Source organism: Balaenoptera musculus, chromosome 19, assembly GCF_009873245.2.
Source record: "Balaenoptera musculus isolate JJ_BM4_2016_0621 chromosome 19, mBalMus1.pri.v3, whole genome shotgun sequence".
NCBI classification, from domain to species: domain Eukaryota; kingdom Metazoa; phylum Chordata; class Mammalia; order Artiodactyla; family Balaenopteridae; genus Balaenoptera; species Balaenoptera musculus.
The window spans coordinates 50,458,108-50,470,495 of NC_045803.1; positions in this window are offsets into that span (position 1 = coordinate 50,458,108).

The following is a 12,388-nucleotide window of genomic DNA, read 5'->3' on the forward strand; positions in this document are numbered from 1 at the left end:
TCTTCTCCGTCTGCCGCCTTTCCGAATAAAGTCGCTATTCCTTGCCCCAGCGCCTCATTTCTCTATTTTTTTATTGGCCTGTCATATGGCGATCAGTATGAGCTTGGACTCCGTAACAAAACCATCATGTTTTAAGTACTTTACATGTAGAATCACATTCGGTCCTCACAATAACCTTATGAGTTAGGTACTAATAGCATCCCCATTTTACACATGGTGAAACTGAGGCCCAGGGAGATACAGAGATTTGCCCAAGTCCACACAACTGGGAGCAGGTGAAGCCAGGACTCTGGTCTGAGAGATTCCAGAGCCACTGCTCTTCCTTCCCAGGAGACAGCCTCACCCTATTGCTTGGTTTCTGCCAAGGTCCAGTTCACTGAATATCTGGGAGAAAAGAGTGTGAGAGCCACGATGGGCCTGTTGCATAGCAACCCTGAGCTTGAGCCTGGTGAGGGGAGATAGGCTCCTTAAGTTTTTAAAACACCATCACTAAAAATAGCCTGAGCTATGACAGCTTAACACAAGGTCTCCTCCAAGAAAAACCCATCTCGCAACGGAATGTCTTTGCTGTGTTGTCCTTGAGAAAAGCATGTGAAATTATGGGAGGCTGGGTATCAGCAGCTTTTCCCAGAAAACACACTACTTCATTCCACTCCTTCACCTCAGAGGGGAGGGTGCAGTCATGTGTACGCGACTCATGAAATTGCTATCTCCATATTTTTCTCCCACTCCAAAGCTGTAATTCAATCCAGGTCGGGGCAAGAGCAGTCTGCCTGATTGCAAAACATGGCCTTCGGCTTCCCTGTATTAATCTCCCAGAAATTAATCACCTTGGTTGGAATCACCTTAGGTAGAAACGTTTATAATGCCTACATTTGTCACTCCAGAAGAAACCGTGCCAATTCCAGGGGCACCAACTATAAATCTCATACCTTACAAAGAATAGTAGATATTTAATTAGATCTTAAAAAACCTCTTCACCTAGTACCTTGATGGTCTCCGGGTCCTCTTCTAAGGCTGATAATTAAAAGAACTCCTATCTGAGCCTGCTGTATTTCTCTGGGAATCAGAAAGTGCCTATCACAGTAACTACTGAGCCTGAATATTGGCCTGGCTTGGGTAGGCACACAAAGCAACAAAAGAAATTTAAATGCAGCCACTTGCCCACAAAGAACAGTTGGCCATTTATTTATTCAAGGCAGAATAATGGTCCCCCAAGGTGTTCATCTTCTCATCCCCAGAACCTGTGAATTTGTTAAATTACATGGCAAAGGGAATTAAGGTTACAGATGGAATTAAAAGTGCTCATCTGCTAACTTTAAAATAGTGAGATTATTGGGATTAACATATACACATTACTATATATAAAACAGAAAACCAACAAGAACCTACTGTATAGCACAGGGAACTATACTTAATATTTTGTAATAACCTATAAGGGAGAAGAATATGGAAAAGAATAGAAATGTATTATATATATGTATAACTGAATCACTTTGCTGTACGCCTGAAACTTACACCACATTGTAAATCAACTATACTTCAATTTTTTTAAAAAAGCAGTATTTAACTCAAAAAATAAATAAAATAGTGAGGTCAGCCTGGATTATCCAGGTATGCCCAATGTAATCACAAGGTTCTTAAAAGTGCAAGAGGGCAGCAGAAGTAGAGAGTCAAAGGAATATATGATTAGAAAAGAAAGGCAAACAGAGACGCAACACTGCTGGCTTTGAAGATGGAAAAAGGGGGTCCATGAGCCACTGAATGAAGGCAGCCTCTACAAGATGGAAAGAGCAAGGAGACAGTTCTCCCCTAGAACATCCAGAGCCTGCCAACACCTTGGTTCTACCCCAGTGAAACCCCTTTTGTACTTCTGACCTCCTGAACTATAAGACGATATATTTGCATTGCTCTGTCACAAAGTTGTGGCAATTTGTTACAGTGGTGATAGACAGGAAATGAATACAAGCACTTACTTGGTACTTAATTATCAGCACAGTGGTCAGTACTAGGCAGACAACAGTGAAGCTACAGCTACCACCTTTCCCCTCCTGCAGTTTATACTCTGGTGGTGCAGACAAGAGGGGAAAATAAATAATTAAAGGCGATAAAACGGGCAAAGGAGAAAAAACAAAGAGCAGTTGGCAGAAAGACTAATAGAATGGGGATGATGGGAGGTATCTCTGAAGAGGTGACATCTTACCCTAACGAGAAGGAGTTGAGGGGGAGAGAATTCCCCGTGGAGGGGACATATGCAAAGGTCCTGGGGTGGAAAAGAGCTTGGCACATTCCAGGCACTGACAGAAAAACAATGTGGTTGGAGCACAGCAGGCCAAAAAAAAGAGAGGCATGAGGTGACACTGACCAACAAGGAAAGGGACAGTTGTGCTGGGCCTGGAAGACCTTGGTTCCAGTTTGGATTATCTTCTGAGAGTTTTGGGTTTGAAGGATTTTAAGTAGACTGCCAAGATGCAATTCAAATTTAAGAAGATCTCTTTTGCTGCTGTGCAGAGGAACAGGTTGAAATGGAAGGATGCAGAGACAGTAGGCCATTCCCCACGTGGGGAAATGACTGTGGCTTAGATTTGGGCAGTAGCAATGGAGCTGGAGAGGGTCATGTTCAAGAAGCAAAGGATGAGGAAAGTATAGCGCCTTTGGGTTCGTTTTTATTGCTGCCACCACAGTTTTCTTCAGCAAGAGACACACAAGAGGTTGGGTGCCACCTTTATCTTGTACACTAGTCAATTCTTGAAAATATATTCATTCATTCAACAAGTGTTTATTGAGTACCGACCATGAGCCAGGTGCTGTTTAGCTACTGGAGATACAGCAGTAAACTCAACATAAGCCCTTTTCCCATAGTGTTTATCTTCTAGTGGGTTAGACAGACAACAAATAAATAAATGTAAAAATGTACAGTGAAATTTCAGTTTCACAGTTATAGGTGATGAAAAGAAAAGCAGGGGATCGCTACTTCAGATAGGATGGAAATCCTGGCTAACTCACGGAAATCACAAGTTCATTATTTAGCCTAATTAGGAAATAGAAAATAGAGATGTTAATTGCACAGTTAAGATAATTAGTAATAACTGCAAACAGGGGTTGTCATGAGCCCTGAGGCAGCTACCTCGTTTTCTGTCAAAAAGTGTTCCTTAAAAAAAAAAAAAAAAAAAAAAGTGTTCCTTGGTGAATCTTGAATTGGGCCATGGAGAATGCCTTTATTTTTGATACAAGGAAAGGAGTAGAAAGAATAGTATAAATAAAAGGGTAGAGGTGGAGGGGGAGGAAAAGAAATGGGCAGGCTGAAACCAAGCAGGACGCTGTAAGGCCCTCCTTGTGTCCCCCATTGCTTGTTTGTAGGAAAAAGGTTTCAGCCTCCTAGACCTTCCCTGAGTTCCAAAGGGCAGATTCAAACAGCTACTAATTAGGGGAGTGAGGAAATGCAGAAAGAAACAATAGTGCAGCATGGGACCTGGCGCCCATTCTTCCTGGGGGCGGGGCGGGAGCTGCCTAGAGAAATCTGATACAGATCTCTGAGTTCTTCCTTCAGAACTAAGGCCTCCACCCAGGCAGAGGATGGTGACCTCAGGCTGAGCACAAGCCCAGACTGGTTGGAACCAGAAGGCTGAAGGCTGAGATTCCCAGAAAGCCATCCTGTTATCTCACCGCCAGAGAATCAGAGGAGGGTCACACACCTGCAGCCCTCCCCCCGCAAATGCTGCTTCTATAAAAGCTTCTTCCCTGAAACCCATCCGGCCTTTTGAGCAGCGGCTGCCCTGTTCTCCTTGCGTGGCCCTGCAATACGTAATCATTTCTCCACTCCAAACTCCAACATTTCAGTGTGTTTGGCCTCACTGGGCACTGGGCACACGAACTTGGCTTCAACAACGACACGGCCAGGTCTCAGCACCAGACTTTGTCAATCTCATCACTGACAACTGGACCACTGCACGCTTTCTTAGAGACGCGAAAGTATCAATGAGAGGAAGGAAGAAGTAATGAGGAATTCCAATCAGGCTAACAGATTTATCTTTAACTAACATACCTGAACTGTATGATTTGTGTCGTATATTTAAACACAGAATTCCCCTACAAAATTAAAGTTCCTTTTCATTCAGGTAGTACTGAAAGTGCTAAGACCAGAAAGACACTGCTGCTCAAACTGGAGGTTTACCAGCCACCATCAACAAAAGCAGTCCGGCAGGTAAAGTCTTTGGAAATTGCTCTGTGCTAAAAATAGAAGACTAGCCAAATGCTGAGCACATCACCAAGAGATGTTAGACTTTGGGCTTCTTGATGATGGCAGGGGCCAACTTGCCAGCGTTTGGTTCCAGCCTAGTGCATGGTGGGTTCATATGACGATGTGAGAAGACAGATTCGCTGGTATATTTGAGGAATAAATTAGTAACATAATCAAGTGTGACTGTACCACTACCATGTACAAAATGGCTCTGTTTCTTGCAGCAATGCCTGGGACATAGTCTTTGAAGTAAAAATGTCTATTTATAGAGAAGGCAAAAGACGTATGAAATGATCAATAAACATTTGTTAAGCAACTGCACCTAAGTATGGGACACGATGGCCAATGAAGGTCAGACAAGATATATGTCACAGGAGAACTTCTGCTTTTTGAGAGGTTTTCATGCTCGAGAGAGAGAGAGAGAAAATATCCAAGTAAAATGTGAAGATGATGAGGATGATGGTAAGAAGGAGGAGGAGAATTTCCACCATTGATTGAAGTCTTACTATTTGTTTAGAATTCACTAAAATGTTATTTTTATTATTATTATTATTTTTTTAAATTTATTTATTTTTGGTTGTGTTGGGTCTTCGTTTCTGTGCGAGGGCTTTCTCCATTTGCGGCGAGCGGGGGCCACTCTTCATCGCGGTGCGCGGGCCTCTCACTATCGCGGCCTCTCTTGTTGCGGAGCACAGGCTCCAGACGCGCAGGCTCAGTAGTTGTGGCTCACGGGCCCAGTTGCTCCGCGGCACGTGGGATCTTCCCAGACCAGGGCTCGAACCCGTGTCCCCTGCATTGGCAGGCGGATTCTCAACCACTGCACCACCAGGGAAGCCCTAAAATGTTATATTTATCATCACATTTAATCCACACAACAGCCCGATGAGGAAGTCACTGGATTATCCACATTTTACAGATGAGAAAAGTAAGGATCAGAGAGGGTAAGAAACTAGCCCCAAGTCAGGCAGCCTACAAAGAATGGAGCTGGGGTTTAAACCCCCGTGTCCCATGCTCGAAAATCCTGTTTTATGTCACTCCTGCTGATCGGGTAATGAGGGGGACACTTGACTGAAAGAGAAAATATCTGGGAGTATAAATTGCAGCCTCATATTCCATAATAAATACAGGAAAAGTCAGTAACTATTCACCCTACAAAATGGAATAGAAAGACTCCCACTTTGGCAGAAAGGGTTTTATCCATGTTTTACAGATGAGAAAAGTAAGGATCAGAGAGGGTAAGAAACTAGCCCCAGGTCACACAGCCTACAAATAGTGGAGCTGGGATTTAAACCCCTGTAGCCTGCCCTCAAAAATCCTGTTTTATGCTGCTCCCACTGATATGTAATGAGGGGGCACTTGATCTACAGAGAAAAACATCTGGGAGTGTAAACTGCAGCCTCATATTCCATGTTAAATACAGGAAAAGTCAGCAGCTATTCACTCTACCAAATGGAACAGAAAGACTCCTACTCTCTGGCAGAAAGAGAGATGAAAAGGCACTTTTTTTAGAGGTTGTAATTAGCATCAGTGTCATCCTCAACATCATCATCCTTTGAGAGAGAATAACTTTAATGACATCATATTCTTAGCCTAAACTGATATAACACAAACTGACTCAAACTTCATTCCATCAAAAATGCAAGTTTTATTCAACTATTAAAACTATATTTTTGAAAAAAAATGATCTGGAGGAAAGTCCATGCTATACAATGTTTAGTGATAAAAAGAAGGATATAAAACTGTATATAGTGTAGCATACTCCTATTTGTATGTCGGAAAACACCTTTCTAAGAATATATGAGGGAATTCCCTGGTGGTCCAGTGGTTAGGACTCCGAGCTTTCACTGCAGCCACCCGGGTTCAATCCCTGGTCAGGGAACTAAGATCCCGCAAGCTGCTCAGTGCAGCCAAAAAAAAAAAAAAGGATAGCTTTAGGACAATTGAGGAAATTTGACTATGGATGGTAGTAGTATCATATCAATGTTAGAAATCATAATTAGTGTAAAAAAAATTAAAATGAAATTGGAAAGAAATGAAATAAAATACCATTCATAAAAAAGAATATATGAGTTAAAATATGTAAAAAAAGTTACAGACAAATGTAAATACTATAAGTATTTCTGCATGGTGGTATTTCAGGTTATTTCTATTTTCTCCCTTAATTATCTTCTTTTTACCAAGTTTTCTAGGCAGATTTATAGTATTCCTTTATCTGAAAAATATTAATTCTCAAAATCTACACACACACACATCTACTTACAGTATTAAAAATCAAATAGAAATTATACTGTTATTCACAGACTATTTCTAAATTTATAGAAGTCAGTTGGTATACTGAAGAAGAATCAAGAATCCAGGATAATATTTCTTCTTGATTCCTTAACTCTACTTTATTAATATGATGAAAGGCTATTTTCCTAGTTCCAGGAGGGTGTGAAATAGGTTTTTCTCCTCTAAATGAATAACCATTACCTGGAGCCAAAGACTCATACACGATGGGAAAAAAATCACAAACATGATTTAAGGCTTCCTCTCATTTTCCCAGAAATCCAGTGTAAAAGAGAAGAGAGGAATCTTAGCAAAAAAGGAAAATAAGAGTTATAATTTCTCACCAACCCAGATAGAATCACATGTACCAGAGGGGGAGGGGACCATTGGACCATTGGTTAGATGGAATCTAACTTCCATGGCCAGAGAGGTCAGGCAGACCAGCTCTCCTTCAGCCTAATGAAGGAGGCTGGAAAAAATCCCCACTATCCCCAGGCACTGCCAAACAAACATTTAGCATATTCTGTGTTTCAAGAAAAATGGGAGGGAGTATTTGTGGAAATGAAGATGATTCCTATTTTTTCCCAAAGTTTGAGATGTAGGTAAATAAAAAATTTCCCTCTCATCTTTCTCTCACTTGTGCTAATGTTTGTCTTACAATGATGGAAAGGGATGCTCAGCTTCAATGACTAGAGGACAGACAATAGGGAATGGTACAGACTATGGTGAACTTAAGGGGCAGCTGTCAGCTATCTCTAGCTAATTCGTGGCATATTCTAAGCTCAAAATGTAGCCTGCAACAGAGTTACTGGGGAATCTTTTAAAAATTAATCCTGAGCCACAAAACCAAAGATTCTATTCACTTTGTTTAGACCAAGGTTCTGGAATCTGAATTTTAACAATCACCCTGAGTCAGCACTAACCAATAAAAATATAATGTGTGCTACAATTGCAAGCCACATTGTAACTTTACATAATGTAGTAGCCATATGTCTAAAAAGTAAAAAGAAACTGAAGAAATTAATGTTAATAACATATTTCATCTCATCTATCATTTCAGCATGTGATCCTAATTAACAAAATTATTAATTTTTCCTACTAAGTCTTCAAAATTTGGTGCATATTTTACACTACAGCATACCTCAATTCATTGTAGTCACATTTCAAGTGCTCAGTTGTTATTGCAAGACACTTATCTTTCTGGTTCATCTTTATGAAAGTCATACTTATACTGATTCCCACTGCTGAAGTATAAGCTGCTTGTCTTAGTCTGCTGAGGCCCCTATAACAAAATACTGCAGACTGGGTGGCTTATAAACAACAGAAATTTACTTTTCAAAGTTCTGAAGGCTGCATGTCCAAGATCACGGTGCCAGCACAGTCGGGCGGGGGAACCTCTTCCAGGTCACAGACTTCTCATTATATCCCCACAAAGTGGAAGGACTAGGGAGCTCAGCAGGGTCTCTTATATAAGAACATTAATCCCATTCATGCAGGCAGCACCCTCATGACCCCATCACCTCCCAAAGGCTCCACTTCCTGATACCAACACTTTGGGCAATAAGTTTCAACATGTGAACATTGAAGGAATACAAACATTTAAACATAGCAGTGCTCAAAGCCAAAAAATGTATTTGGCCCTCACTTGCTCCAATACCTCTCTCCAGCTCTGCCTCATATTAACCCCATGACTTTGGACAAGGGGCCCCTTCACCTGTCAAGATGACAATTTCCTCATCTACAGTTGAGTCACTTGAACTAGGAGATGTCTGGAGACTCTTCTTTGATGGCATAGTGATAATACATGGATTATCTGTCCTTTGGTCCCAAGAAAAGAGTATTTTTCTTTTCTTTCTGTCTTTGTTTTGTGATGCTTCTCAGGAAGTTAAAAGTGAGGGATGAAGGACCTGGTATAGACATGGTCTAAAGGCATGGTCCAAGGCATGACCTGGCTTAGGTAGCCAACCAGGAAGCTCCATTTCGGTGAGGCTGTGAGGAGGTGAGTGAGTCATCACCAACCCGTAAGGCACTCACATCTGGGAGAGCCCACCTCTCAGAAGAAACGCTGCTCTCAACTTCATGCCCCCTATGAGCAAGCTGATTACTTACCATGCATATAATTTAAACTTCTGGTGTTAATTAGGACAAGTGAGACAATGCTCATACAACAAACAACCTTCAAATCTCAGTTGCTTAAAACAGAAGTGTATTTTTAACTCATACAACATATCCAATGTAGGCCAACGCTGTTTCGGGTTTGAATTGTGTTCCCCCAAAATGCATATATTGATGCCCTAACCTCAGAATGTGACCTTATTTGGTAGTAAGGTCATCATGTAACTTGTTAAGATGAGGTCTCCTGGAGTAAGGTGGGCCTTTAATCCAATATGACTGGCATCCTTATAAAAAGGGGAAGTTTGGAGACAGATGCACACAGGGAGAGAGCCATGTAAAGATGAAAGCAGAGATGGGGTGGTGTTTCTACAAGCCAAGGAATGCCAAAGATTGGAAGCAAACCACTAGAAGCTGGGTGAGAGGCATGGAATAGGTTCTCCCTCACAGCCGTCAGAAGGAACCAACCCTGATGACACCTTGACCTTGTGCTGATACTTCTAACTTCCAGAACTGTGAGACCACACCATTCTGTTATTTAAGCCACTCAGTTTGTGATACCTTGTTTACAGCAGCCCAAGCAAATTGTCCCCCAGCAGCCTGAGATAATGAATACTTTACCATCTGGTAGCTGTGCCCTGTGGAACTCATGCCCTCCTCAGTAGTAAGACCCAGGGAAGAGCTGCCAGGAGGCTCTTCCATGCTTTGGCCCAGAAGCGACATAGGCCACTTCTGTTCAAAGGCTGTTGGTCAGGACTAGTCCTACAGGTCTTGACAGCAGGGCTGAGAAACAGACAACGTTGGGTGACCATCACTCTCTGGCACCTTCCACCAGGGACCCTCCCCAGAGACTAAATATTTCTGCCAAGCAATGCTCTGCTGGGTGGTAACTACGTAGTCATTCTAGTCTTCCCCCTTTGCAAGTTGCAGGGGCGTTGGAAGACCTATCAGGAAGTACTAGAGGTGCACGGACAGTTTCATTTCATTTCAGATGACCATGGTAATGGAACTGTTGTAACTTTAGTTGGCTGTCAAGAGTGTTGTACCAAGACAGACTCAGCTCTGCATGGGTTCTGGGATGACAACTGACAGCAATTATGACGGGGGAACAATGGAAGAGAAAGAGAGTGTGTGTACCATGGACTTGCCCCTCCAGTTCGAGGGGGAACAGACTTGGATGATGGGGCAGCGCTTATATCTGGGTCAGCATAGAAAAGGGGTCAGAATGCCTGAGCTTAGGCCTCTTTTCCATATAACATGATAAAAATCCTTCCCCAGATATGTGCATCCCTTTGTGATTTTCAAACTGCTTGTACTTCTGTTACCTCGTTTGGTATTCTCAACACTCTTAGAAGATACGCATTTTAGGTAAAGGAAGAAAATGTTTCAGGGGAGTTAGATGATTTTCCTGAAGGCATGCAGTGTGAGTGGTTGTCAAAACCAAGGTTAGAGCCTACATTTCTCGGGGCTGCTAGCAGGAGCCCTTGCCATAGCCCTGGCACAGAGGCCTGGCTCTCATTGGTGACTGGAAAACCTCCTGGTCTCTGTTCTAGAAAAGTTTTTGAACCAACAACCAAAAAAGAAAACACTTCGCTCAGCAGCCCATGAATAAGACACCCTCTTCGAGCAAGCTTGTGGAAAGTTCTTGGAGTGGCATCAACAAGGAGTTGGCCGCCATGATTCCTCTCGACCTTCAGGACTCAGTAAGGTATGGCTGGTTCTGAAGGACGCATGGGTTAAAGTGCTTTTGCTCCATCCAGTCTATCTCACAGGGCAGCCTTGTAAAGGAAACCAAAGCTGCCTGCTCCAGAATTCAACAAAGAGGCCAGCATAGAAACACACACGCAAGCACCAAGCTTTTAGGTGTCCAGGAAACACAATCAGGTAGTCATTCCCCTCCCCAAACCACCGGTTTGAGAAGCTTTCCAAATGCGCAGCCTGAGAAGGATTATTAAAGTGTTTCTTTTTAAGATGACTTTTTAATTGCAAAATGATAATATCCCAGCATCTCTGCCTCACTGACATTAGGGAAATATTTAGAAAGCGTTTGTGTGTCCTAAGAGAAAGGCTGGTACATAATTGCAAATTATTACCACTTTTGCAGGTCACGCTGACAAGATTATCTCCCAGCAGGCTGACAATCAGAAATCTGCTTCTAATCTGGTGGTTTTTCACAGCTGGTAACCTTTTTATTTATTCCTGGATAGAATGGAAATGAGTGTTGTATGTCTTCTCCTCTCACTTTCATGGACCATTTATCATATCAAAACCCATTTGTCTGCGTACCAGCCTAACCAAATTAGGTAAACAGAGTTCTAGAAGCAACCGACAGCTGTTAGCGAGAGGAGTAATCACAAAACACAAAGCTTCATGGCAGCAGCTGCCACATAAACACAGTTTTCAAAAACATGGCAGCTCAGAGGCAGTTTCAGGAGAGAATCTTCAGAGGACTGTTAGAGTGCTCATAATGCTTAATTTGAAACAGAGGTTTGCATTTCCAGTTCCTTAATATGGTAGGAAAAGCCCTGTATGATCTGGCCCCGCCCATCTCTCTGAGCTCTTCAACTCCCCGTCCATCCCCCTCCCTTCCTGCAGTGCCCTGGTCTTCTTTTGGGTCCTCCAATGCTCTGAGCTCCTTCCACCCCAGGACCTGAGTGTGTACATCCCTCCTTCTGCTGAAAGGTAGAGCGAACACACAGACACCTGCATGTTCATTCATTCACCCAACACTTACTGAGCATCTAAGGTACCAAAGGACTTGTGCCAAGTGCTGTCAAGATTCAGAGATAAATGAGACATTGATTCGCAAGTTCAGCCATCAGCACAGCCCACAGGTTGTGTTTAGACATCCATATAAGAAATCATGATAGAAGCCAAGACTTGAAAAGCTTCATAGGAGAATATATGCCCACAGTTGTTCTAAGAATTTTATGCACATTAACAATACAAAACAATCCTAAGAGGTAGATCCGGTTATTAGGCTCCTTTGAAAAGGAGGCTTAGGGAGATGATCTGGTCCAAAGTCACAAGAGGATAAAGGAAGGAAGAGGGGAAGGAGGTCTGGGGCAGGGCCTGAGACTCTGCACACCTAACAAGCTCCCGGGTGATGCAGATGCTATTAATGCAGAGACCACCTCTGGACAAACAGGGCTCTGGAGTGGCAGTTCTCAGTGTGTGGTTCCTGAAGCAGCAGCCGCAGTATCACCTGAGTGCCTGTTAGAAATGCAAATTCTCAGCTCCACCCCAGACCTGCTGGATCAGAAGCTCCAGGGTGGAGCCCAGCCGCCTGTGTGAACAAGACCTCCAGGGGACGATACACGCTGAAATTTGAGAACCACTGCCCTAGACAGCAGTGTATTCTCTAGTCTCCTTCATTTATGGGTGTGGTTTTTTTTTTCCCTGCTGGACACTCTGTCTCATTTCCAGATGAGGGAAGAAGCCTTGATGTCCTTACTGCATGCACGGTGGGGCCAATGCACAATCCTCCCTGGCAAATCCCCTCTCAGTTTCTCAAAGATGGTGAATTCTGCGGAGCATTCCTAAAACCCTAGACCAGACCCCCAACTCAGCTTTTTCTAGATTCACCATTAGCCCCTTTAGCCTGAGTTATGTAATTCTCAAAAACCATGTATATATATATACACACATATATATAGTTTATATACCTGTGTGTGTGTGTGTATATATATATATGTTTTTGATTTGATAGATTTGTGGTAAGATACACACTGGACTATAAGGAATGTTTCCAAGATCTAAATGCATTAA